General features: G+C 41.8%; 1 protein-coding gene across 3 annotated transcripts in view; it reads left to right on the top strand.

Annotated features, from left to right (window-relative positions):
- hivep2a (HIVEP zinc finger 2a) overlaps positions 1–27,428 on the top strand; it is a 126,937-nt gene that overhangs the window by 12,478 nt on the left and 87,031 nt on the right. For all 3 annotated transcript variants that reach the window (XM_050058965.1, XM_050058967.1, XM_050058969.1), the window contains exon 2: positions 1,409–1,467. The gene's annotated coding sequence lies outside the window, so the exon portion shown is untranslated. The remainder of the gene's footprint in view (positions 1–1,408; positions 1,468–27,428) is intronic.

Here is a 27,428-nt window from a genome sequence, read left to right as displayed (position 1 = left end):
CAGTCTATGCTTTTATTTTCCACTACAAGGCCAAAAGTATGTGGACATCTGAACAGAAAATGTATGACTGTCAAACATCTTATTCTAAAACCATGGACTATAGTCTGCTGCTATAACAGCCTCCACTCGTTGGGGAGGACTTTCCACCAGATGGTGAACCTGGCTGCAGGGATTTGCTCCCATACAGAGAGCGTTAGTATGGTCCGACACTGATGTCGGGTGATAAGGTCTTGCAGCTTGCAGTCCAAGTTCTGGACCATCCCAGTGGTGTTGGATGGGGTTGAGGGCAGGCCACTGAAGTTCTTTCACACCAAATTAGGAAAACCGTTTCTCTGTTAGGTTAGGTTTGTTGTTAGGTTGAAAGGGTCTTCCCCAAACTGTTCCACGCATTCTCATTTCAACTTGTTAAATATTGCTGCTTTGTCTGTGGACTTTCACATCTACATATGATGCACTAGGTATCCCCCTGCGTCTGGTGTTGGCACTGTGGGACTCTCTGTCGATTTACGCTTTTTACATGCATTGTGTCTTGTCAAAATACACTTCCATTTTTGCAGAACATGTACAGTTTCTGCTCATTAGATACATACAGTCTTTTTCAAAATAAACTTGCCGCGTAGGTAAAACACCTTGTATTCATGTTTATTACCTTGTGCAACAAAAGCTCATGGTTAGGTTTAGAAAAAAAAAACATGATGGTTTGGTTCAACATCCCCATCCACCTCCTCTACTGCCCACCCAACAGGCACTTTCCAGCTTCTTATATTACGTTGTTACCAGCCCTGGTGCAATCTATAATGATGCGAAAGGTGCCTTTGTGCGTTGGTATCTTATGCAGATGTCCACCGACATAGCGGCGGTATTTGACGTCTGTGGTTGCTGGCCGCTGCATCAGCGATTGTTGCAGCCTGGTGCATATAAAGGTCTGGACACACTTAAGTGCTTTTGTGCATCCATAACTAACATACGGATCACTGACAAAGCAGCAGTATTTAATGAGCTTGGAATGAGAACTGCCTGAACTGTTGTAACAAATATGACTTGGAAGGACAGCATTGTCTAAAATATATGCTACTGGGAAATAACTTTGATTCGAAGCAGTTCCCAGGCATACTGTGTTTTGTACAGAATAATCAGTTGGGATTTAATGTGTTGATTGAGCTTTAGAAGTGTTGTTAGGCTGCATGCAATAATTTTGGGCTCATAAAAACAATGAGATAATGCTATACTACTAAAAAGATGTACTGGTGTTATATTTTGGGATATGCCAAGGCTCAGCATGACTCCAGTGTGAGGAGGCAGCCATATTGTATCCACGCGGCTTTACAGTACACACAGTATGTTTCAGGTGGAGTTATATAAAAGTGCTATATGTCTTTATCATCCTTCCTCTCTCCCTCTCCCTCAGGGGCTGTGACCAGTTTGTGGACTTGCTAAACTGGGCCAGAGGACACAAGGTTACACCAGGTAGGAGCCACAAAACTAATATCTGTGTATGTGTGCATGTGTGCGGTGGTTATAGCTCACGGTTGTACACAACGGTAGATGTAAAGATAGATAAAATGGGAACACAGTAAGTAAAAATCTGAGTTCATGCAGCAAAAGTTTATTCTGTGAAGTCAAATGTGAGGATGGATTTATAAGTTAGTCTAGGTGAGTCTTGTGCAAGCTCCGCAAAAAGTTAGGTGACATACATTAAATATCAGGTGCAAGTAAAAAAGGTCAGCAAATTGAAATCACTGACTGACAAAAAGTTTTAGTAGTAGTAAAAGGAAAATTACCTCAAGAAAATCCCTTAAAAAGGAGTGTAATTTGGTTTATGTTTTGTTTTAATTGCAAGTATATGTAGATAATGTGAGAGTAGTTAAAGATACATTTACTGTAAGCTTATGAGAATAAACTCCTGCCTGGAATAGAGTATGAAGAAAATGGTGGAATAAAAGGCTGTCTTTGTAATAATAACCATCATTAGGATTTAAAATGGCCGATCCTTTTGTCATGAGAGAGGGAGAGGCTCACACAGAGAAACAGACGTTAAGACAAGGAGAGAGTTGAGCTGTATTCATTTAACCAGAATTACTCTCGCTGTTTTCTCCTGGCTGGTTGCCCCGGCAACCGGCCAGCTTCGTTACCAGAGGTGTGACCTCGGCTGGGAGTGTAAATGGAAAAAACTCACTTTAATGGTCCTGCTGACTGTCATCATGTAAAGTTTCTGTACTCCTGTCTGCTTCGCTTGTCGTAGCTCCACCTCAGGGATGATTGAATTCTGCTCTCTGTACACACAAGAGGAGTCATTAGGAGGGGTCTGGTAGCTGGTTGTTTGGAGTTGTCTTGTGTTTGAAGAGCTGAATTTGTTTTACAGTTTAATGCAGAAGACAGAGTGTGTGTGTTGCTATGCCAGCTGTAGTGAAACAGATCCAAGAATAAGGACGGAACAGGGTGCACTAAACTGTTGCAGTGACAAAATGTGACAAAATACACAGTTCTGCCAGCTGCTTTAACAAAGACAGCAGGAGTCAACACGATAAAAAAAAATCAGCTCGTTTTAAGGAAATACTTTTCACGTTCACATTGAAGTTATTTGTTATAACAACATCCTAATTTATCGTACAATAAGGGAACAAAAGTTAAGTGTTTTAATGAGATAAGGCAGAATGAAAAACACAGTGGGTCTCAACCTTTTTCATGTCAGATTAGGTCAAAGAAGCGTCTTGATAAGAGTTTGGTTGTTCGATACTCACCTCTATAGTGAATTAAATAGTGAACATTTTTTTGGGGGACCCCCTAAAACTCTCTCAAAGGCCCCTATGGTCCCTGGATGAGAACCACTGATCTAACAAGATAGATTTGTTGTTATACTGAAAGGTTTATTTTTATTACAAAAAAATCTGGTATGTGGAAAAAAGAAAAATGTGTCATTATAACACGAAAAATATGAATAACTCATATATTTGTGCTATTTTGTTTTTTGTCATGGTGGCACCAATGAGCAGTACGATAGGCCTTTGTATTGGAGCTAGAATTACACATGTGGCGGACAGCACATGTGCGTAATCATTTTTCATTGTTTGTCATCCGATCGTTAAGAAAACGCTGTGTCATCTCAACACGACACGTCAGTTTTTTGTTGATTGCCAAAAAAAAAAAAAAAAGACATGATCATGAGAAAACATCACATGGAGCTAAGAGAATAGTTATTCTGAGATCATTAGAAAAACAGCTTATTACAATAAGCTGACATTATGTGGTAGTCTGCTCTTAATCATGAAGAAATCCCAAGAAAGTTTGTGTCATTGTCATGACAAAAAGGATCACATCTCTCTCTGTAATGAGAGTCAACTGAAATCTTGGTTCCTGTCTCTTCTGATTGGTTACTTTTACTAAAACAGCACCCCTTTTAATCAAAAACAAGAAGTGAAATGGCTTCATTCTGTCAGAAAGCAATGAATTAAATGAACTTTAAATACTGACACTGGTAAACAATCATGGTTCCTGTTGCAGATTTCATCTCAAGCTTGTGCACTTGCCACAACTGTATTTTTTTTTAGTGTAGTCAGCTTTAAAAAGAAGCTTTTTAAAGTTCATATAGACCTAACGGTGAGGTCAGCTAAAGAATAAGCTTAATTTTCTATGTCCATCATTAAATCGACAAGCCACAACGGGGAAGTCAAAGGTCAGTGAGGCCTCAGCATCTTGAAAACAGATCTATGAAAGCATCACCACCCCCCCACAATGATCACCAAGGATTATTTAGCCGAGGAAGAACATAATTTGCATTTGAATCACAAGTCAGGAGAATATTGTAGAAAGGAGAAGTGGCAGAATGAAGCGCTGATGTAGGATAGACTGAGAGAAATTGACTGTCATGGCAGAGAGTAAAAACAGATTCAGGATTAAACAAGAAGGACTTGTGTAATGGCTGCTGCACTAAAGATTAGGCTAAAAAAGACGGATGGATGCAAGACAGAGGAGTGATGCTGAAGCATAAAGTCTGGCCTTTTTGCTTTCTTTGCTTTTTAAATGTGTGATGACTGCAGATAGGCTGGATAATAGAAGAAACAGCATATTGTGTGTGTGTGCGTGTCAGCAGTGTCACTTCCTCTTCCTGTGTAACAGGCGGCTTCGTATCAAGGCTAAGATGAACTATGTCATCCAAACACCCTCTGTCTTTCTCTCTATCTCCCCCTCGCTCTCACATCATTCCCTCTTCTATATATGTTCTCACCCACCGCTCTGTGTGTGTGTGTGTGTGGTTGACTCAGACAGTGCACAGAAATAGATCATGTAAAGCAGAGATTACTATCTGCACCTCAAAGCACAAATGTGTGGGGTTTTAAACTTCATACAGTGTCATCTCACACACACACACACACACACACACACACACACACAGACAACAGAAAACATGCACAGGATGTGCGTCAGTGCTTGCAGACAGTGCACATGCTGTAAAATGCATACACTCTGTGTAAGGTGTGTTATGGGGAGATAGAAGGTGACAACTGTCAACGGCTGCTCCAAACTGAGGCAAGCTGTTCAGACAGACAGAAAGTTTGTCTCCATGCCAACAACTCCTTCACAATAAACGACAACATATATTGTCCATGCACTCTAGGACGACCAGTGATGAGTTGTAACTAGTTACATGTAACTAATTTCATTACAGTTACTTATCAAAACTGTTTACAAAGGGGTTACATCTGAATATATTCTTAATAATAATATAATATAAAATAATAATAATATAAAGAACATTCAATTTGTTGCTTTGCATCTTTTCACAGTGCAAGAATGAACATTACTTACTTACTTTTATGAAGTAATTTTAATACTCATATTACTTATTACATTTTGATCAGAGTTACTAGTGATCTATAAGCTTTTACAATTCAGTAGTAACCTTCCCAACACTGAGGATGACACAAAAGTGTTTTTGGACAGGATGACATCGTCTGTCTGTGGCTTCCAAAACTGTTCCAAATCCCAGATGAAAAATAAATCAGTTTCATGATGGGACAGCGCTACAGTCAAGGTTTGGTTAGGACACAAAGACGACATGGTTAGTGTTAGAAAAACATGATGGTTTGGGTACAAGTACTTTGTTCCTGCTTCAGTGCTGCTTGTCATAGATTCTCCAAGTCTGTGGAACTCTACTGGAGGGATGAATATCATTCTTCCGAGAGATGTTCTCTCATTTGGTGTTCTGATGATGGTCGAGACCGTTGTCTAAAGCGTGGGCCCAAAATCTCTCATTCAAACTTTTCAGTGAGTACTCTAGGGAAGTAGCTTCAGGTTTTACCTTTAATTTATCATCATTCTGTATTGGCAAAGCAGGAAAACACAATAATACAGAGAAACAAATACAACAGAAAGGCTAGTTTCCAGCTTACCAACACCAGAAAGACAAAACTCAAAAACACTGAGCAGCAGCAAGATCTAAAAACCGACTAAATGAGCCACATCTATAAAAAAATCACAGAAATACCACTGAATGAAGGGAAATAACGTGAAATTCAAGACAGAGAAAGTGAGAGAGACAGAGAGAGAGACAGAGAGAGATGGAGGACCAAATGGATGCGGGCGCCATGGTAACAACAGAGTCGGTACATTGAGAAGTATGCTGAAAATGAAAAACCAGTGGACAGTAAGCCAATGAGTGTTCACATCAGTCTCTGTTCACTGATTGGCTAAAATGGACCAGGAAGTGAACTGAGTCACACTTAGACACACACACACACACACACACAAACACGCAAACACAAACACAAACATAAGCACAGATTCATTCACCTTTGCTCTCACACAATAGCTAATGTTCAAATAAAGAAACGAAGGAAAAAGGCAAAACATGGAGAGGGAAGACTGTATGTTCTGTTGCCATGGCGACCACGGCTTGGTACGACGGATGCAAGTTGTGCCCTTGACAGCAACACATGGAGAGGGAGTTTTTATACACACAAATGCACACACACACACACACACACACAAGTGCAGAATGATGATCATGTGTATTGACTAACAGCTGTGTCTATATGAATGGCCTTTGGGTGAGCACTCTAGACGTGTGTGTTCATGTATGTGTGTGTACAGGTCACAAGTGAGATAACAGAGCGACAGAATTTGAATAGCATTATGGGATATGACTGTTGCCGAGACAACAGCAGTTAGTTTGGTTCCCATTTCCTCCAGGTAACCAGAAGTCCACTGGCCTCTTTGTTTGTGCATTCAAATCACATGAAAAGTAGTGAGTGTGCATGTGTGTGTGTGTGTTTGTGTGTGTGTTTGAGAGAGAGAGAGAGAGAGAGAGTCGTGGTGTGTCTGAATACAGTGCGGCAGTACAATAAGGAGCTTTGGTTTCGCTTCCGCGTCGTTCGTCATGCAAATGACGGCGTTGTTGCTTCTGCAGCCTGCACACTTCCTGTACATACTCTCTGTGTGTGAACCAGTGTGTGTATCTATGTGTGTGAGATAGAGAGCCTATACAGCACTGAAGAGGTTCAGTGTGTGCATTTCTGCATCTAAATTTGCATTGGAGAGTGCATGTTTAATGTATGACAGTTTTTTTGTGTGTCTGTATGCATGTACATCCTTGTAAACAGAATATATGTGTGTTGTGTTTTGTGTAAATATAATAAATATGAAAACACTAATGCCCTCTCTCCATTCATCCCTCCATCTCTCCAGTAATAAACTGTAATAAAGATTTGTAAAACAGTAAAAGACAGTATTGAAACAGGAATAAACTGCAGTAACTGTAATTAACATTTGTAAAAAAGTAATAAACATTAATGAACTGTAATAACTGTAGCAGTAAATGGTGGTAGCATGGCTCAGAGTCAGCGGGGTGACGTGGAGACCTAGCTGAAGAGCCATTCAGAAAAAGACCGGATGTTTCTAGGAGGAGAGATGGACTGATGAATGGAGAGAGGACAAAGTCAAGATAGGAGAGGAGGGATTGTAATTAGGCGCCATCACCGTCACCCATCACCTTCTCCACCTCCCTTCGAGCATCGAGCATCCCTCGCTCTGTCATCTTTCCTTTCCTCCCCTCCTCTTCCGTACCTCTCACCTCTTTTCTTTGCTGTCTTTTCCCTCCCTTTTTATCCCCCCTTTTTTATCTTTCTCTTCCTCCCTGATGTTTTTTCTTTCATTCCTCCAATTCTTTTACTCCTGTATCCCACTATCCCTCTTTTGCTGTGCCTCCTCCCATCTTCTTCCTCTTTCTCTCTCAGCATCCTTCACTCTGTTTCTATTTCTTTTTCCATCTTCCTTTCCTTCTTACATTCCTTCTCTCTTCCTCTCTATTTCTCCCCATTATTTTTCATCCTCCCATCCTCTCTTTTTTCCTTCTTTTCCCATCCCTACATTTTGTAACCCCTCCATCTTCCTGTCCTCCATGGTTTCCAGTTTTGCCTTATTCCTTTATGTTGACTTTTCCTCATTCCTCTTTCATCTCTCCATTCTTTTATCCTTCTAATCATTTCTCATATCTCTTCTTTTTCCTTTCCCATCTCTCATTTTCTGTCACCATTTCATGTCTCTCTAGCCCCCCCACATTTTTGCAGGTTTTTGTCATATTCCCTTTCTCCTTCTCCTCGTTCGGCTCTTCACCTCCCCTCTTTCTTTACCTCTACCAGTCATTCCTTTCTCCCTGTTTTTTGTAACCCTCTCCTTCTCTTCTCTGTCCTTATTTCTTCTGTTCCTTCTTTTCACCCCTACTTTCATACCCCATCCTTCTCTTTCTCTACCTCCCTCCAGCTTTGTTTTCTTTGCATCCTCCATCATCCTTGCTTTCCACTGTCCCCTCCTCTTGCCTTCCCTGTCTGCTTTCTCCTTACCTCTTCCTCCTCTCCTCCATCCCTCCTCCTTCTTTCCCCCTACACTCCCTTCGCTCCATCATCACGCCCTTCCTCTTCACCTCGCTCCCCCACGTGTCACTTCCCCCTGCCTTCATCTTTTCATCACTCTCTCTATCTCTCCACGATTTCCTCTGCCAGGGAGGAACAGGTGGCTCGCCTCTGCTGTGCCACTTGGTGGCTTCCTGCCCGAAACAGAGAGAGAGAGAGAGATAGACAGAGGGAGGGAGAAAGAGAGGGAGGGAGAGATTGTGGCCCATGTCATTGCCCTGGCACTGGGGCTTGTACCATGTGACGGACGGAAGGAGGAGGAGCAGGAGGAAGTGGAAGAGGAGGATGGGAGGAGGAGTCTGACTGAAGGCTGTGATTTTGGAGACTGAGGGAGAGAAAGAGAGCAGCAGGTGCTTCAGTTTGAAGCGCTTGTACAGACGCACACATGCTCTTAAAGATAAGAGCTACCAAGATATTTCTGTGCACACACCAGCATGACATCATTTCCTGTCCTCACACTGGAAGTCAACACATTAAAGAGTCGGTGGTGTGTCTCTCACCCAGCTGTTTTTCTTAACCCAGCAAAATTAGGGAAATTCTCTAAATGTCTTACCTTCATTCTTACTTCCACCCCAGCCCTTTCTCCTCTTTTTGAGCTCTCCTCGCCCCTCGCTTGTCTCTTTTACATGATATGCATTTGGCATTCAGGCTCAGTAATAACAAGCGCTCCATGTTATCCAAGTGCATCCCTCCCAAAGAACATGTGTGTGCTACAGTACAAATGCGTTCTCCTTTCTCTCATCTCCTCTGCTCTATTTTTATTCTCTCCCTCTAATCTTAATCTCATGCTGCAGTTTCAAAATTTGACATATTTGGAAAAAACGAGTTGTGGGCTTGTTCCTGTAGCTGCTAGGATTAGCCGCTGCTACACTGGCTACCCATCTCTGGAGCTAACTCCATATGCATGGCATTAAGACTGATTAGCTCCACGCTAGCTCACTCATACTCAGGGTATTAAGGCTTAAAAGCTAGCGTAGCTGGCTAGCACCTTGCGCCTCCCGTCCGTCATGCGACGGGGATTACCGCATGCTAACAGCGGTGAGTGCTGAGCATGGCCTAGCAGGCTAAAAATTAGCTCTTCAAAGAGGGGTAAATCTAGCGTGACCTGAAAACACATCCCTGTTAAATTTCTTTGATGCCTGTCTTCTCTGCAGTCACAAGTGTTTAAGTGTGGAGAAATGTATGTTATACATATATTACCTGGATGAGGGTGGGCAAAGTCTAACGCCTGCCCCTTTTACACCACTCTCAGAGAGGTACCTTTCAGCAAGACATCAACCAGCACCAACACCAGAGGGCCGTGACTTTGCCAGGCAGCTCCCAGTTTGATTATCTGGACCCGTAAGAATGTAAGGCTGAAGAAAGAGAGCTTCGCATGGCATTTAGTTGATTAATATGCTAGCTTTGTATGGTAACTGTGGCATATAAGTACCTTATCCAGGGGCCTGTATCATGAAGCAGGATTAATGTCTTAGCGAGGTAACTTCAGGGTTAACCCTGGGTTATCGGTCTCACGAAGCCGGTTCAGTTCTTATCGGGGTAGATCACCATGGTAACTTACTCTGAACGGCTATCCTGCTCCGGAGCAGGGTAAGTTCAGGGTTGAATCTGATCCTATAAAAAGCACCACCCACTGGCCAATCAGCTGTCATGACTCCGCTGGCAGAAATGCAGCCCAGTCATGAAGTTTAATTAATTTGATTGATTTTGATTTGAAAGTTTATTTTGAACGTTAAAAAAGAAAAGAAAGCAACAACAACAGACAATGAAAAGATTGTTCAAAAAGGAGTGGAAAGAAGTCAAAATTTCTCCCACCCCTTCATAAGAAAGAAACTGATCATTTGCGGACACTTAATAGCACCATTAATTAGTGCCAACATTTTGTTTTGTTGGAGGAAATGATCCCTGTTAAAGATAATGGGCCTAATTGACAGCTTTGCTGCTGGAAATGTGGAAAGTAGCCTATCATGTCTACACTTCATGGTGTTTGAGGGATTTTCCTTTTTGTCTTTTAAACAGGGAGACTAGGTATATTTTTGCGCAGCTGTTAATTTCTAACACAGCTCAATATCAGGATGATTTTATTCAGACTATCAATATGGTGTTGATACGATTTAATTGTGGCGTCAGCTTTAAGCTTTATTGTAGCATATAACGTTATGACAAAGAAGACCAGTTTATCAGACGCAGTAATGTTAGACGATAATTGTAATACACGCAATTCATCTGCGCAGCATTGATTTCATGGGATTCAAGGGTGTGTGTGTCAGATGTACAGGTACAGGTACTGTAGCTACTTGAACCAGTGATGAGGAATTTAACCTACACATCATTTTATTTGCTACCTTGTTTTGTCTTGATTTTTCCCTCTCTCCTCCTCTATTTCTTCTTTCCTGACCCGTTTTTTTTCTTCTCTATTATGTGATTTCATTGATGTTTTGACAGCGGAATTTCTTTGATAAGCTTTTAGTGGCTTCGAACCTCTCCGGCACTTTTCTTTTTTTAATCTTGTAAATTTTATACTGTCTGTTTTTAACATTATGTGCAAATAAACTAATCTAAACTAACCGTTGCCACGGTGTTGGCCTTTTCTGTAATGTTGCTTTTGTCCTCCTCATATTTTAGTAGAATTAATCTCTGATCCTCACATGAGAAATACTTTTTTTTCCCTCACATACGGTGCTCTGTGAGGACGCTCAGTGACGCTGCGCTTCTCTGATGATTGTGATTGGTCCGCTGCATGCGCGTTCATGGCTCTTGATAAAGCAACCCTGGGTTGAGTTACCGAGTTGATATCCAGCGTCATGATACCGATTATCCTGATTGCCATTGTTAGGGTTAGTCAACCCAGGACTTGTCAGAAAGCTACGGTTCCACTGTTTCACGTGATATGCGTGGCTTCTTGCTAGTGTTGTCACGATACCAAAATCTTTGTTTCGGTACCGATACCAATATGAATTTCGATACTCTTCGGTACTTTTCCTAAGGAAAAGTCCTTTTGGATACAAACCTTTAGAACAATAAATAGTAGGGGTGTAACGGTACCAAAAAATCATGGTTCGTTAAGTACCTCGGTACGGATGTCACAGTTTGGTTGCTCAAATGTTTCACCAAGTTGGTATTGTCTTGTGGTGTCTCCCTTTGCGAGGCAGACTTTCTCTTGTCTTTTTTCACGTGCGCCAGCTGCGAATGTTGATACAGGTGTTGTCATACACACCACTTGTGCAATCTGTGCTCCAATAGGAACAAGAAAGGCGTTTGTGTGCATAAATGAGTAAAATAAATTAACTAAATGAATAAATTGAATCAATTTCAAAGTACCGGTATTTTCCAAATGCAGTATAGTACCGTTTGGAATACTCTAGTACCCCGGTACTATTTTAGTACCGGTATACCGTGCAACACTACTTCTTGCTATGACGCACGGTCGCGGAGAAAATCAATAGAGAAGAACAGGTGTGAATTTGGATGCACTATGCGTCGTTTGGGCCCATAGGGTTAATGATTATTACTAGTGAATATTCGAAGTTTCGGTGAGACACGACGGAACCTGGGGGGCCAGAGTAATAGTAATTTATCATATTCATATACTTTAATCAACCACCTGCACCCAAGTCATCGATAGCAGGACTTAGCATTGTGTTTGTGTCTGTGAACGACAGAGGGAAGATAGGTGGAAGGTGGTCTATTGTAAGCAATGTTTCTGTGAGTTTACTCTAAATGCCGTGGGTTGGGCCTCATCACTAGATGCAAAGCAAGTGCTTCAATACAGTAAGCAGCCGCCAATAACCATCTGCCATTCGTCTCACCTCTTCTTTTTCCTGGTCAGACTGCCAATTTAATGCTTGAAGCGGAGGTTGTGACTGCACTGAGAACACTGGCCTCATTTGTGTCTGACACTTGCCACCTTCTTTCAGTTTCCTTCACCATTTTAGTGGTGAAAAACAGCCCTAGAAACCTGGATTGCTAAAACTTACATCATGAATATGATTAATACCAGAAAAGGTCTCAAATACAGAATAGTAGTGCAATTTAGTTTAGTTACAAAAACCTCTATATACTGCCATAGTCCTGCCAGATGTTGTGTAGTTTTTTCTTTCTGGCAACATAATGATTGTTTGGAACATTGACAACATACATTAAGAAGTGTATTATACTGCAGGACTTATATGGACGTCACATTTTGGCACATCCATTGTAACAGTGGTAAATCCAAGGAATCAGTGGCAATGTATAAACAGGCTACTACTCACTCCCTTTCCTGATTTGCACAGACTGCTCCTCATTGTACGACACATTGCAAGTTGGCCCGCGTGTAACCTTCTTGTCTTTGTGTCTAAGGTTTAAGTGAAAATGTTGTCTGAATTTTTTCATGCAAAACTGTCACACTCAATTACCACCAATGTAGCACAGAGCTCTCTGCTTTCCCACAAACACAAACTGGATAGTGCTTTTGTCTGTCCGCCTTTTGAAATTCATCTTCACTCACACACTTGTCCAAATGGAGTCGTTTCATCTCAAACATATTTTCACATTTAACATTTGAAAAGTGTGATTTTGCCTGTTGTGACATATGTGACATGAGTGGATTACGTTGATTTGTATTTTTACTGATAAAATATCTAAAAGCTGTCAATCAAAAAATTTGAATTCCTCCCAAAATGAGTGAAACTCTGCTTCTCTTGTTGGTCTTAAACTTTTCCCCTCTTACTCTCCATCTCCCTCACTCCTTTCATCTGTCTTTCCATCCCTCTGTCCCTTTCGCCTCCTGTTTCATCCTTCATCACTCTGATCCCCCTCTCTCCTCCCTCCTCCTCCTCCTCCTCTTCAAAGCTCTGTCTATCTGTCTCTGGATTCAATCCTCCCCTCCCTTTCATCCCCCTCTCCTCTCCTCCCTTCTCTCCTCTCATCTCCTCTCCTCTGTTCCCCTCCTGTCTCAACTCGTCTTTTCCCACTTTGTCTCCTCTCTGATGTTTTCCTCTTTCCTCTCTCTTCGTCTCCTCCTCTTCTCCTCGCTTTGGTTTCTCCTCGCCTTGTCTCCTTCTTCCTCCTTTCTTCCTTTTTTTTCTCCCTTCTCTTCATGTCTCCTCTAATTTACACCTTTCTTTACTTCCTCTTTGTTCTACTTCTCTTCTCCTCTCATTCTCTCATCTCGTCCAGCCTCCTAATTTGTCCTCCCCACCCTCTTCTCTTAAGCTTTCCTCTTGTCTTTCCTCCATTCCTCCCCTCTCCTGTCTGTCTGTCCTTCCCCTCCCCTCATTATCGTTGTTCTTCTCTATTTAACTTCTGTTTTACCTTTTATCCATCCTCCTCCTTTTTCTCTACCTTCTCTCCTCCTATCCCCTCCCCTCTTTGTCCTCTTTTAAACTCATCTCCACCAGTTTGCATCTTTTTTCTTACAGCTTGTCCCCTCTTTTCCTTCCCTTCTTTTTTGTCCTCTCATCTCCTCTCCTCTCATTAAGACCTTTCTTTACTGCCTCTCTGTTCTATTTCTCTTTTTCTCTCCTTCCTCTCTTACTCTTTTTCATCTGTCCTCTTCTCTTATCCTCTCCTTCTCCCATCCAGCCTCCTGATTTGTCCTCCCTTCGTCATTACTGTAAGCTTTCCTTCTTGTCTTTCCTCTTCTCTCAACTTTTTATCTGTCCTTCCTCTCCTCTCCTCGTCTTAGTTCTTCTCTAGTTTCCTCCTCTCTGTTCTCATCCTTCTCTCCTCAACCTATCACCTCTCCTAATTTTTCCATTATCTTAAATCATCACATCTTTTTCCTTTTTCCTTTACTTCTTATCGCTTGTCTCTTTCTCGCTTTACATTTCCTCTATTTTTTTTTATCTCCCATCTTCTCTTCTTTTTTTCTCCTCATCCTCTTAATTTTTCCTCCTCCTTAAAGCTTTCCTCTCATTTATTTTTTGTTCATTTCTTTTCCTGTTTCTCCTTCTCTCTTTCCTTACTGCTTATTTCCTCCTCCACTTCCTTTTCTCCTTTGCTGCTCTTTGCTCCTTCCTTGTCCCTCTTCCTCTCTTCTTCTTTTCATTTCCCAATTCTCTTCTCTTCATCCATCCTCTGAATTTCCCATTCCCTCCATCCCCTCCTTCAAGCCTCTCCTTCATCCTTATACTCCTCCCTTTCTCCTCCTTCTTTACTCTTTTCCCACCTTCTGCCCTCCCTTCATCTCTCTTGCTTTAATTTCTACTCCTGTTCTTCTCCATCTTCTCTCTTCTTTTCTCCTCCTCTCCTGTTGTTTCATTAGCTCCCATCACTTCTTCTCTGCACCCTTCGCTTCCCTTTTAATCTCATCTCTTGTGCTTTTCTCCTCTCTCCTCCTGTCTTCCTCTTCCATCCTTTCTTCTTCTTCCCTCTCCTCATCTCGTCTTTCATCCCTACGTGCCAAAAGCAGCCCAAAAAATTCAAAACAGATCCTCCTCTCCTCTCTTGGCTGTCAGCGGTACCATCTCTCTCCCTCTTCAGCTTCAGTCTTTTAACTGATGAATTAAAAGACACTTAGATATATTCACTGTTTGTTTTAAAAGTATCTGTACCTGATGTGTGTTTCCATGCTGTGACACACAAACACACACTAACGGTGTCAGTGACAGGATTTGGCTGACAACTCGGTGATATTAGACCTCTCTGTTAACTTAAACTACATAGGAGGATCAGAAGCAGCTGTCAGCTGTGTGTGTGTGTGTGTGTGTGATCTCTTGTTAGACTGCCTCAGTGTCATCAGTAAATGTTTTGCTCTGTCCTCCGTCTAATTCCCACTGGATATTAAACACAGAGTCGTTCAGCTGAGGGCCAGAAATATCTATGCAAATATATTCAGATAAGTCTCGTTTCAAAAAAATGTAAATACGGAGATGTTCCTTCCAAAATCGTGATTGTTGGCATGAAAGTAAAGCACATTACAGGGTAGTATTAAAATTATGAGTCATCTTAAGGCATTTCATTTCAGAATACCCAAAAATGTATCACAATTTGTGGTATACTGACAGGAAGAGGTGTGCTATCTGCATTTAGGACCTTTAAAGGTAGCCTATTAAAGCATATTAAAGTTGCTTGGAGCTGGCCTTTGGATCATTTTTTTCTTACTAGTTTTACGTCTGCCTCCATAAAACCTGATGTTGGGAGGGGACTTATGAGTTCAACCACAGTGCTATGAAAAAAAGCTTTAGTAAACTGACAGCTGTGACTCATGTTTCTGCTCATTGTGCAGGTATGATGAAGGTCTGAGGGAGGCAGACCTGCAGGTTTTATATAAAGAGTAAAATATAAGCTTGCTTGGCCAGGATCATTCAGAATCTAGCATCCTGTTTGAATTGACAGAATTTGTAAATAGACTCCAGAATGCAAGATGCATCAAAGTTCATTTTTTAGGAAAAGAAATTTAGGCGTTTTAAAGGTTTAAATGTTTTTCTTTGTTATATTTTGTCTGCGTAATGTAAATCAATGGGAAAAACAACCCAACACCAGCACAAACTACAGTCCCAAAAATGACAATAAAGTGGAATCAACACACCTCTTACTGTATACCATGTAAAGTTAGGTTTTATTTTAGCACGGTTGACCTAATAAATGGGCTATAACTGAGGAATATTGTCGTTATCAGTCTACTATTTTAATGATTAACTGATTTATGATGCATCTAGAAAACAGTCTAAAAGATATTTAAAACTGGGGTAGGTGAAAGTACACCCTCCTCCTGCAGCTCTCCCCTCTCTGTCCTAAGCCCCTCCTACCAGATGACCCCAGGCATATGCATGCCCTTCATACAGTAACCCAGTATTTCTCATACATTAATTTTATTTCATTGTACAGTTGCGCTCAGCTCATGCACGCACCCTGTCCTTGCCACGCACTCTCTCTGTGCTATCAGACCACAAATGAGACAAGGATTAGCTAGCTAGCAACTCCATGGCCCCTCAAGAGAGCTGGCAGCAGCTGAGCGGAGACAGACCTTCAGTTAGGCTCGAATTCAGCCAGTGCAAACCCTCCAGCAGTGGGTGTAACAGCAGGCTGGTGGCCAGAGGTAGCGCTGGGTTTAACCTGTCTAACACCAACACATAGTTTGCTGATCAGGCTGGGAGCTGGAGCTGTCCGGTCTCATGAAGCTGGGGTTTCTAAATTCCCAAACTAAATGACTTAACGTAACAATATACTAAGTATATCTGGGCAATGTTAAATTGTTTATGCTACATAGTAAAGGAGCATTTCTCTCTGTATTGACCAAAGTCTGTCCACTTTTAAAGAACACATTCAGGCATCAGGTCTCTTTCACCACAGCTGGATGTCTTGTCTCTTACTGTTCAGCATTCAGGCATTTTATTGTTTAACAACCTCTATGTATTTTCAAGTCAGAAATCAGCTGCTTTTGACAGCTTGGTGTCTTTATTTTGCTGCCTTAATTGTGAACACTGGGGGGTTGTGGGGTTGCAGATATACAGAGTTCCATATACAGTGCATGCTCTTATTTTATGTATATATAAACAGTTTTGTAGAAAAGGGTACTGCATATAAACACGTCAAAATAAAGCACACACAGCACATATAAACACATGTCAATATAAAGCACACACAGCACATATAAACAGACATGTATGCACAAATATGTACTGTAAATGCACACGTAAGGACAGACATGCGAAGACACACATGCAGATACATATACAGTATTTACACACACAGAGGCATGCGGGCTTTACATGAACCCAGTCGCAGTTGGTTTTGACTCTCCTCACCAAACCAAACACTGTAATTTATCTCCATCTCTCTCTCAGTCCGACCTCAGGCCGTTAAAGGTTTCCCGTTGGGTTTGTGGCGGGCAGAAATGTCAGAGCTGTGGATTCCAGCGCGGGGCAGAGAGGCTGCTGTGTGGTGGCTGATTGCTATGCTATATGTGTTATGTTTCTGTCCGTGGGGTGCTGCTTTTTTAGGCAGCATGTGTTTGTGTGTTAACATAAAGTGTGCCTGGGCCTGACGATCTGATCCGAGCTGAGAAGAAGCGTTCCCACCTGTGAGGTTTGCTTTGGGAACAGATGCTACTTGACTTAAACGCACATATCGAAGGATATTGCAGATTTGATTTGTGTCTTAGTTGCACATCTGGATGGAGCATCACACAGAGTCCATACAGTAGCTGTTCTGGAGCTTTCGATCCTATCAGCAAGTTTTGAGTTCACACAAAACTAACATCAACAAACTACTGTAATGTACAGTATGAGAAGCATAAAGCATTAATTTATTATCTTATTTCCCTGTCTACTGAAGCTTTATATGCCCATAGTAAAGCCATAAAGCTTGTAGTAAAACTGGAGGCTAGTTCACCGCATCACAACATATAAAATTTGGACATCTGTGTCATTTGAATGGCTGCCTGTGCTTCTGTGTAGGAAAAAAAGAGACTTGGCGTCTACAAAAACAGAGGGGGTCGAGTCGTTTCACAGTTGTGTGGATTGATTGATTTGTAGAAATCAAAGGCAACCGGTTCCACGACGAGTGACGGACAACTAAAACGCTCCGGAAAGCCTTCACTAAGTGCTGGCGGTGTGGATTACTCTCAAACACAGAGGATGTGACATCATGTCCAGATGTTTCCAGCGGTTACTCTGGAGTTCAGAGTCGAAGAGCCAAGGTGTCCTTCATGAGCTGCCATTTTGCACTCAGCAAACGTACAGGGAGGGATCCATGATGGAGGAGGAAACTCAGAGAACACTTTCTACCTACTGGAACTGGAATAAATAGTTCAGAATGCAGTGCATGTGATGTATGTTGTGCATACAGTATGTTAAGTGATTTAATTACAATTATGGAGACTCTTAAAGGATGGCATGCCTTTCAAAATGTAGCCTAATGAATCTGACATCTTTGGAAGTCTCTGTGGGTCATGTGACTCTCACCCTACAGGTTCTTGATGGTCCTTTAAGAGTCTCCCATTACTTTCATTGTCTCTACCTGGGAATAGTTAAAAGTAATTCTGGGAAATGTAAAAAAAAAATCAAGGGCTAGAGTCATACATGCCTTTCCATCCACGATCTCACCAAACAGCTTTTCTCCAACCTTTTTTGGCCTGCTGGTTGTTATCCATGTTTATTTTGGTACAAGAACACGTGACAGTTGGCGTCCTCACTGGATTTATGGGGTTGTCTACGACTGCCAGAGCTCCAGTGGTCACTGACCAGTGGTTCACTGTGTTGTCTGGTGTATTTACACACTTTATGTGTACTTGAGGGAAACTGACCATTGAGAATCGAGTAGGGTTTGCTGAACTTAGTGGGCAGAAGCTTAAAGTTTAGAGAAGCAGGCTTAATATTTAGCGGTTGCTGGTTTGAATCCCGGGACCAGGAATGGAAACAGTAGATTGTGGTGTTACTGGAAAGCTGCAAGGTGGATGTGTATGACTGAATGTGAATGTTTTCTGAGTGTACAAATTATAAAAATAGAAGTTTGGAAACTAGTTGTCTGTTAACATAAATCTGTAACTTTAACAGTTATTTGTATTTGGCATCCAAGGAAAGGATGCTTGTCCAACTTTTTGTCTTTCCTCTTCCCTTTCATCCTTCTTTTCTCTCTCCGTATGTCCTCTTCTCTCCTCTCCTCTTCTCTCCTCTCCTGTCCTCCTGTTTCTCAGATGCTGCTCAGGGCCAGAAGAGTTATATTTAGCTCCTCTCTCCTCCTCCTCCTTCTCTCCCTCTGTTTCTGTGTTTTGCCCCTGCAAAGATGGCTTCATTAGCCATAGACCTCAGCATGAAAACACACACACACACACACACACACACACACACACACACTGGGGTATGGAAGGGGATAGAGTCTGTTACATAAGAGCCTCTCTTATATAATTTGATGCATATTTGATGCTGAATGGCGCAGTGGCAATGCAGAAAGCTGCGAGGTGTGTGTGTGTGTGTGTGTGTGTGTGTGTGTGTGTATGTGTGTGTGTGTGTGTGTGTGTGTGTGCGTGTAGAGGAGGAAAGCCAGATTTTTATAGTTTGGCCTCTCCTTGCCCTCCCTGAGCTGTTGCGTCATAGGGAAAGCTAAAGGTGAATGGGCAGTCAGAACTAGAACAGAGAATGCGTGTGTGTGTGTGTACTGAATCTACAAAACACTGAAACGTCTTGTTTTTCAAAATCTCAACGTCTCAAACATTTTCTAACTTGTCTGCTTCTTTTTTATCTCCATTTCCTCCTCTGCAATCAATATAAACTTAATAACAGGAATCAATAAAGGTTAATGGCTTTCACCTGGATTCACCTCATCAGTGCATCTCATCAGAAGTGCCCCTAGTGTCCTCACACTCAGGGTGCAGTATCATAATGGAGCACATGCAGTGGGAAGGACAGCAGACATTTGATTTTAGATGTAGCTATCAAAGAAATGTAACTTTGTGCTGACTTGCAGAGCTGCAGCTGCTTTAAGGAGTTGTGTCTTCTTTAAAGGCAGTAGTCTGTGCAGCATACAGCATGCTAGTCTGGATGAACCTCTTTAAAGGGGCACTGCAGCAATTTAGTATTTCACTTCCATAAAGTTGCAGGACTTACCAGGAATTGTGTAATTCAAAGCAGCAGAGCATGAAATATCCTGACTTTTAGTCAAGCCCCTAAAACTACTGGATCCTACATTTCCCATCACACTTTCCAAACTTTGGAAATCTCTGTTCAAAGCCATTAAGCAACTTTCCACCACAGGCTGAGTAGTACTCTCTGTGTCCAATAAACTGAGCTCAACGTATAAAAAAAAAAAGCCCCTTTCACCTCTTTTCATGTTTTCTGCAGGTACAAAAAGTTATTTGTTTTATGCTGCCTTCAGGTCATGTGGGAACTATCAGATCTAGGAACAGAGTACACATGAACAAGCCACGAGGAGTACATGCTGTAAGTGGAAATGTATTGGTGCAGTCTCTGTGATTTGTGACAGCGTGGTCGACGGTTCTTAGAAAGTCTTAAAATGTCTTGAATACACATTTAGTTAGTATCAGCAGTATCATTTTACCTTAATATTTATGTTGAACTGGAATCATTAATGTGATTACTTGAGAAGAGTTTATTTTTTACTGAGTGAGTATGTCCATCGAGTGTTTGGTCTTAAATTTCATTTACAGTCTTGAAAAGTCTTAAATTTACCCTGTTTATACCTGTAGACACTTATGTTATGTTGAGCCGATGGACACAGTAAGTAAACTCAGATGCTTTAGGGTTTTGGTTTTCTTTTTTGGCTCCACACCTGGAGACCTTAATGTTTCTATGATTCCAGTATTTAAAGTGTATGAAGTTGTCAAGTAAATGTGCAAATTTGCATTTTATTGTCAAGCCCTGTATGATTTAAAAATAAATAATGTCATATTTCAAACCTTTTTTATTAATTCAATTTTAATTGTTTATTCAAATTTATTAGTTTCTACATTAAGCAGCTGTGGTTGATTTGCACAGGGTTGAGAAACTGTGTAAGACAGAAAATAATGTTGACAGTTTTTTTTTTCCATACAGCCAAATGCTGCTCATTTGGATTTACGCAAGTAGATGAACTCGTCTAAACTTAGCCACTTTATTTGGCTGTATTTTCTGCTCTATAAAGGGCAGCAGTGGCAGTTAACAGCTCATAGAAGCAGGCTCGGCACTCAGAGGTCGCTGGTTTAATCCCAGTCTGCCATAGCAGAGCTGTTAGCTCCCAGCAGTGTAGAGCTTTGGTTATACTGGGCAGCTCCCAGGTGGGAATGTATGGAATTCCCCCATTGGAAAAATAAAGGCCAAAATAAAAAAAAAGCATTCCCGCACTTGCCTTAATGAAGCTTTCCTGTCATGCTTCAAGTCTTCCGGGTGCCTGGATCCCGAATCCTTCTCCTGGAGGTAAACAACCTGTCATGTTTTGTTTCTGTCGGGAAGCAGAGGGTGATTCGTCAGCTTACTAGCACTCCTTTTTTTGTTTGTTTTTTCCTTCTTTAATTTCCCGAGGGGGGAAGTAAGTCATGATGAGGTGAGGTTGTGCCAAACAGAAGCAGCTGGAATGGAAAACAAATGAAAAACATAAAACTTAATTGAGCCTCTAAAAGATATCTAATCTCTGAACAAAGAAAATTCAAAAAAGGGAAGACTCCCACAAAAATAGGATGACAACTCATGTCACTTCAGTCAAATCTCCATATGATAGATATGATAGATCGATCCATATATGAGTGATAGATCACATTTTTTAAGGTTAGAAGAATTGAAAATTGAATGTGTTCCTTTAATAAAGTAGATCTACATATAGACATACTACTGCCATCATTTTCATTGTCAAGTGATCGCTCAACCATTCTTTTGATTGATTGATTGGTTGGTTAGTAAAATTTGGAGTCATCCTATTATTTCTTCAGTCCAAAAATCATAACAAACAAACAAATTCAGGGCAGCCTGTTGGTGCGGTGGTTAGCACTTTCTCCTCACAACAAGAGGGTTCCGGGTTCGAACATGGCAGCCAGCTGGGACCCTTCTGTGTGGAGTTTGCAGCCGAGTTCTGCAGCTTCCTCCCACAGTCCAAACACATGCAGGTTAGGCTAATTGGTGACGTTAAACAGCCCGACCCTGCACAGGTTAAGTTGTTACAGATACTGGCTGGAGTCCGAAAGATTAAACGATCTAAAACAAAGAAAAGCAACAAAACTCTCACATTTGAGAAACTGGAACCAAAGTCTGTTTGATGTTTTTGGTTAATGAATGACTTAAAGGTCCAGTGTGATGGTTTATGGGCATCTTAGTTTACAGTCACCTGAAGCTAAGAATCGTGGTGTTTTCTTTACCTTACAATGAGCCGTTTGTATCATACAGGACCTACATACAAAGTAGGTCCTCTCCCACGGAATCCGCCATGTTGTTTCCACAAGAAAAGATGAACCAAACACTTGCTTTGGATATGACCATTTGTGTTCTCACGTCGGCCACCATAGGTCTCCTACACACTTGTGTTATGATAGCTTTATTGGTAGTTTAATGAATATCGTGTGGGTGTGGTTTAGGCAGTTGGTGGGAGGCAGTGTCAGCACCAACATGTTGGTGGTAATGACTTATTAGCGGTTATTAGCCTCACCTGAAGCGAGAGCTTCAGGCATGCCATGAGGGAGACGCTGGAGGCAAGACATTCTGAAGACAAAAGAGACAGAGAAAGCGTTTGACACCATGAATTATCCATGTAAATAAACATTCACTCTAAACAGCAGTGACATCTGAAAAAATTCAGATGCCACTAAACCCTACACACCAGACCTTTACATGATTAATCAGTTCTCTCTCTCTCTTTTTTTCTGTTGATTGGTTGATTGACTACTTTTTTAACTAATTATTAATGCTGTCATATCAGTATTACCGTTCATAGTATCAGTGTTGAAAAGCAATATTAATTTTGGAACAATGTTACTTTTACTTATTTTGGGAATTATTGTGATTTTTTTATATTACATTGATAAGAACTGTCAAATTATTATCAACTTAAAATCACATGGATGTAAACAAATCTGGCCTATAAAGCATTTTTATGATGTTGCATGGTCCATCTTCAGTCTGACATTGCGTCCACCCTAATTGATTTCTATGGGACAGGGAGTCCACACTGATGCGTAGCCATGCCAACATACCTGTTTTGCTAGGGTTTTAGGAGTGGAGTGGAGAAAAGTAAAAACTTACTTACTATGTTGGGCTCAACTGTCGATTTAGTACAACCTCGAGAGCAGCATCTATCTTGTCTATTTCATGCGCCATTGTTGTTATCACTCCTCATTGGTTCCGGCACACTGCTTAGCAAAAGCTTGACAACAGCTTGACAGTGGTGTTAGTCCAGTCCATGGTGCTGATTGGTTAATTAAGTCCCATCGGGGCACTCATTAGCTGTTTCTTATTGTAATTGAGAAACTGCTGTTTCATGTCACAATGCCAGACCAGAATCATTTCTCTCATAAAACTGTACAAGAGTGCATACTGAGAAAATACATGTTGGTATTGAAACATGTGGGAAGATATTGGATATTACTTACATCTTCAAAAACGTACTGTATAGGTACAACTGAGAAATTCCTATATAAAAATATAAATGAGGACCAATCTGAAGAGTTAATTAAGCACTTTATATTCCTTTACTCTTCCCATTGTAGTACAATGTATACAAAAAGATACTATGTGTGACAGTGTGTGTGTGTGTGTGTGTGTGTGTGTGTGTGTGTTGGCATGTTGACACAGTTGAAATTTGTGTGCATCCAGCCGTGTCCTGCCCCGACCATCAGATACCATCAGACAGACTGCTAGCCGTGCTATCTGCGCTAATTTCCTGCCGCTAACAGGAAGGCTGCCCTTCTGGTGACATTGGTGTAACGTTGGAATCCTTCCCCGTCCCAGCCCCCCCTCACCGTGCAGTCGCTGCCAGATAATGAGGTTGCGTAACAGTTAAACTCTTCCCTGTGTTGTTAATATCGATTAGCCTGCTCTGTCTGACGTACGACAGACACACACAGGGCGCTCAGTTGCCAGTCCATCAGCTGGCAGATCAATCAGAGCCTAATGAGATAAACGAGCTCACTAATTAGTTAACGAACCGCTGGCTGACTGACTGACACAAGCGCACACAGAGCCAGCCTGGCAGCTTCTCTTCCTGTCAGCTCAGGGGAAAAGAGAGCAAGAGTTCCTCGACAAAATGCAGTTCAGTGCGTCCAGTTTGATCTTTGAAAACAAACTAAAACAGCTTGGCAAAAAGTGCCATCACTATGTTTCTATTTTAGATTTTATCTCACAGTCAAAACATGTTCATTTTCTCTTTATGTGACTTTCTATGATCTGTGTTATTGTATCATCACAGCATATTACTCCACAGTGACCAGCAGATTTAGGTTAGTTTGTCTCAGTCAGCTGTGATTGACAGTTCTGCCCCCGTAACCCTGACACACTGCTATTTATCAAAGACCTTGTATGTGCATGCATGTGTGTGTGTGTAGGTTTTTGTGTGTGCGCTAGAATAGTTTGCTTGTGTAACACTAAACTGGATACCCCTGATGTCTCTGGGACCAAAGTGTGCTTCTGTGAAAAGGACACATAGCTGGAGCGTCCTCAGGGACAGCCTCAGAATAATTTTAGCTTTGCAGGGCAAGCCTGGGCTGGACGACACACAGAGAGACAAATAGACGGACATAAATACAAACAGATAGACAGAAATTTGACACGCAAAATTTTAGAAGATTGCATTTAAAAACCAGCAAAAACTGCCTGCGTCTGTTTGCCTTCATCTTTCTCCTCTTCGTCCTTATTTGCTCCTCTGTTTGTTTAAATATGGTTTCTATTATGGCACCATGTCACAGGTGTTACTTCCCTGGTGCTGAAATAATATGTGGGGTGATTTGAGTTTGATTTTCTGTAATTACAGTTGAGGATAACCTTTGTGTTTTGAGGTTTGACTCGTTAACTCTAATGACCAGAAGTTTGGGGTAAACACTGTGGTGAGGTTTTTTGGAGTCGTGTTTTTGGATCTGCTGCGCTTTCCACTGAGGAGAGTTTACGGTAACCTTTAAAAGCTGACGTCAGCCCAGTACCTGTGCAGCCGGCCACTGCTGTGTGTTTTTGTGTGTGTGTGTGTGTGTGTGTGTGTGTGTGTGTAAGAGAGGCAGGCAGCAGCCTCTTTAATGAGGGTGAACTCGAGGGTTTGTACTTAGTCTTCATCTTCTGAGAAGGTTGCTGGCATATGGGTATGTGTGTGTGTGTCTGTGTCTGTGTGTGTGAGTGTCACCCTTGTTATGAGTGGGAAGCCCCCTATACACACTGTAAGACTTCTATTAATGAACACCGCCTTTTCAAGTAAGTCCAGTGGAGTGTGTGTGTGTGCAAATGTGTGTGTGTATGTGTGTGCGCATTGTAGCACCCCCAGGGGGTGACAGGTGCCACGGGCAACATGAAACCGTGTAGAGTGACATAGTGAGAAGAGTAAGAGAGAGGGTGTGAAGTGATGAGAGAGAGAGAGGAAAGGTAAGAGAACAGCCCTTTTTACACAGAGAACACGCTTTAGGGCTGCTACAAAGTCGCTTCTTTTAACTTACATTGCATTTTTACACAGAACGATAATGGCATCATTCTGCTCCAGTGTGTGATTATACACTGCGTACCGGCGTCCCAAAATCAAGAAGCGAAAGGCGAGTGACATCTAACACAACAGCATCAGCCTCGAGTGTGACATATAACATATGCGTTGGCAGCTTTTTATAAGCAACAACAATGGCATAATGTCAATCACAATCATTTATCTTCTCTGTTATATGGTGGCTGATCTCGTCCTCTGCTCGGAGGGTAAGGAGCACCCTAATTTCATTGTTTTCCTGATTTGCAGACATTTACAGCTGCTCTTCTTTTCTTTAGCTGCTAACTGCTAACAGCTGCTTTTTAAATCTCCCACCGCTATCAAAATGTCACACATGGTCACGTCTTTCCAGCTTTATGTTTTACATAGAACTCGTTACAAGGCTGTTACCACCTCAATTTCCGGGTAAGACAACTCTGTCTACCCTTTCTGTGACTCTAATTTAAAGACAGAACGATGAGGCAGCATAATGGCACGATATTCCTACCTTGCACAGGCAGTATAAAAGTGGCTGATGAGAGACATGGGCAAAAGTATCTGGTCGCCACCCTTAAGAGATCTTATTTGAAACTGTGGGCATCAATCTGCTTTTGTAGCAGCCTCCACTCTTGTAGGAAGACTTTCTGTCAGATGTTGAACCTGGCTGCGGGGATTTGCTCCAATGTAACACTGATGTTGGGTGATGAGGTTTGGCTCATAGTTTGCATTGTAGTTTATCCCAAAGGTGTTGGATGGGGTTGAGGTCAGGGCTTTGTGCAGACCACTCAAACTCTTTTACACCAAACTAAAAAGTGTTGAAAGCATGACGGACAGACAGACAGAGGTGTTCACATACTCTTGGCCTTGTAGTGCAGAAGGGTTGACAACACGACAGATAGAGATAGAACCAGAGATAGCGGACGAGAGAGGAAGAGTGAGAAAGACAGGGAAGCAGAGATAGACAAATAGACAGAGATAGTTTTCACTGCGGGAATTAGTGACAGCTGGCCTGTGTATGTGTGTGTGTGCGTGTGTGTGTGTGTGTGTGTGTGTGTGCGTGTGTTGGCATGGCTTGGTTGCATAACACTCAACTGGGTCCCCCTCTGGCTTAGAGGCTAAAGTGGTCCCTCTCTCTTTCTCTGTCTTTCTCTAAAATTCAACGAAGCTTCATCGACAGCATTTTGATAAAAGAAAATACCAAGGCAGAAAAACAGAGCAATGTACTTGTCTGGTAGACAATCAATAAAGGCCTAAAGTTTAACTCATGGAATATACTTGCAATTAAAATTGTTCTATTGGTCAGAAATATGTAGAACATCAAGCACATGATATTATTTAATTGCCTATTTCTCTTCTATGAATAGTTGTCCTTATTGACATTATTACAGGGCAGTCTCATATGCATCAGTGTCCATTTTAAAAGAGACACCTCCCCAGCTCAAGGTTTTGTCAGGGTCCCCTGGGTGTTGCATAGAGAAACACGCCGTGTTTCCCATGGTGCTTTGCTGCAGGGAAAGTCTGCTGTGGAAAGAACAGCCCTCACATTTTCTCCGCTCCACTCCCAAAGTTGCTGGCTGTCTATAGAGGCATGTGTGTGTGTGTTTGTGCATTATTTTATGGGCTAGCTTGCAGGCTCACAGTTGTGTGTGGCCATGCATTTTAAGTGTTGGTATGCGCGCATGTGTGTGTCCGTATGTGTGTTTGAATATGACAGTGTGTATATTTGTGTATGTGTGTAACACTCCACATGTGGGCACTTGCATGCAGGCGTTCTCAGTGGTTTGCATGCAGGTGTGTGTACGTGTGCTCACATTAATGAGTGCTTGTGTGTGCTTCTCTGTTAACAAATGAAATGCTACTTTACAGTTAGAATGGATATAATTTTGAGTGGTGTGTTAAATGAAGGAAAGTGCAGTGGGTGTAAGAAAGGATGTGTGCAGACTAGACAACTGTTGGCAAAGTTGATGGTGAATACAGGTGGGTTAGGGTTGACTGACTACGATGGAAACAAGCTAAAAGAAAGCCAAAACAGAATTCAAATTCAGTCTCACTAGCCCCATTTACACAGGGATTGCGCTATAAGGTCACTACAAAGTCCCTTCTTTGTGCCACCTTTGCATTTTTACACAGAACCAAACGACAACAACATCATGCCGCTTCAGAGTGTGATTTTAGACAGCATGCCGGCATCGTGGTATCAAAAGAGGCGTGATTGGCGTGACATGTAACAGAATAGCGTCGGCTTCTAGTGTGACATATAACATGTGTCAGTAGCACTTTATGAACAATAATAATGGCATTAACATGGCAATAACAATTACATACTGTCCCTGTTATATTGTGGCTGACCTGGTCCAGTGCTCAGAGAGTAACGAGCTCCTGAATCGTATTGTTTTCCAAATTTTGGCCACTGTTTTTCTTCATTGACTTAGCTGCCAACAACTACCACCTACTTTTTAAATCCCC

Source organism: Epinephelus moara, chromosome 12 (assembly GCF_006386435.1).
Source record: "Epinephelus moara isolate mb chromosome 12, YSFRI_EMoa_1.0, whole genome shotgun sequence".
Taxonomy (NCBI): Eukaryota; Metazoa; Chordata; class Actinopteri; order Perciformes; family Serranidae; genus Epinephelus; species Epinephelus moara.
Note: the sequence above shows the minus strand (reverse complement) of the source record. Positions and strands in the feature narration are given on the sequence as shown.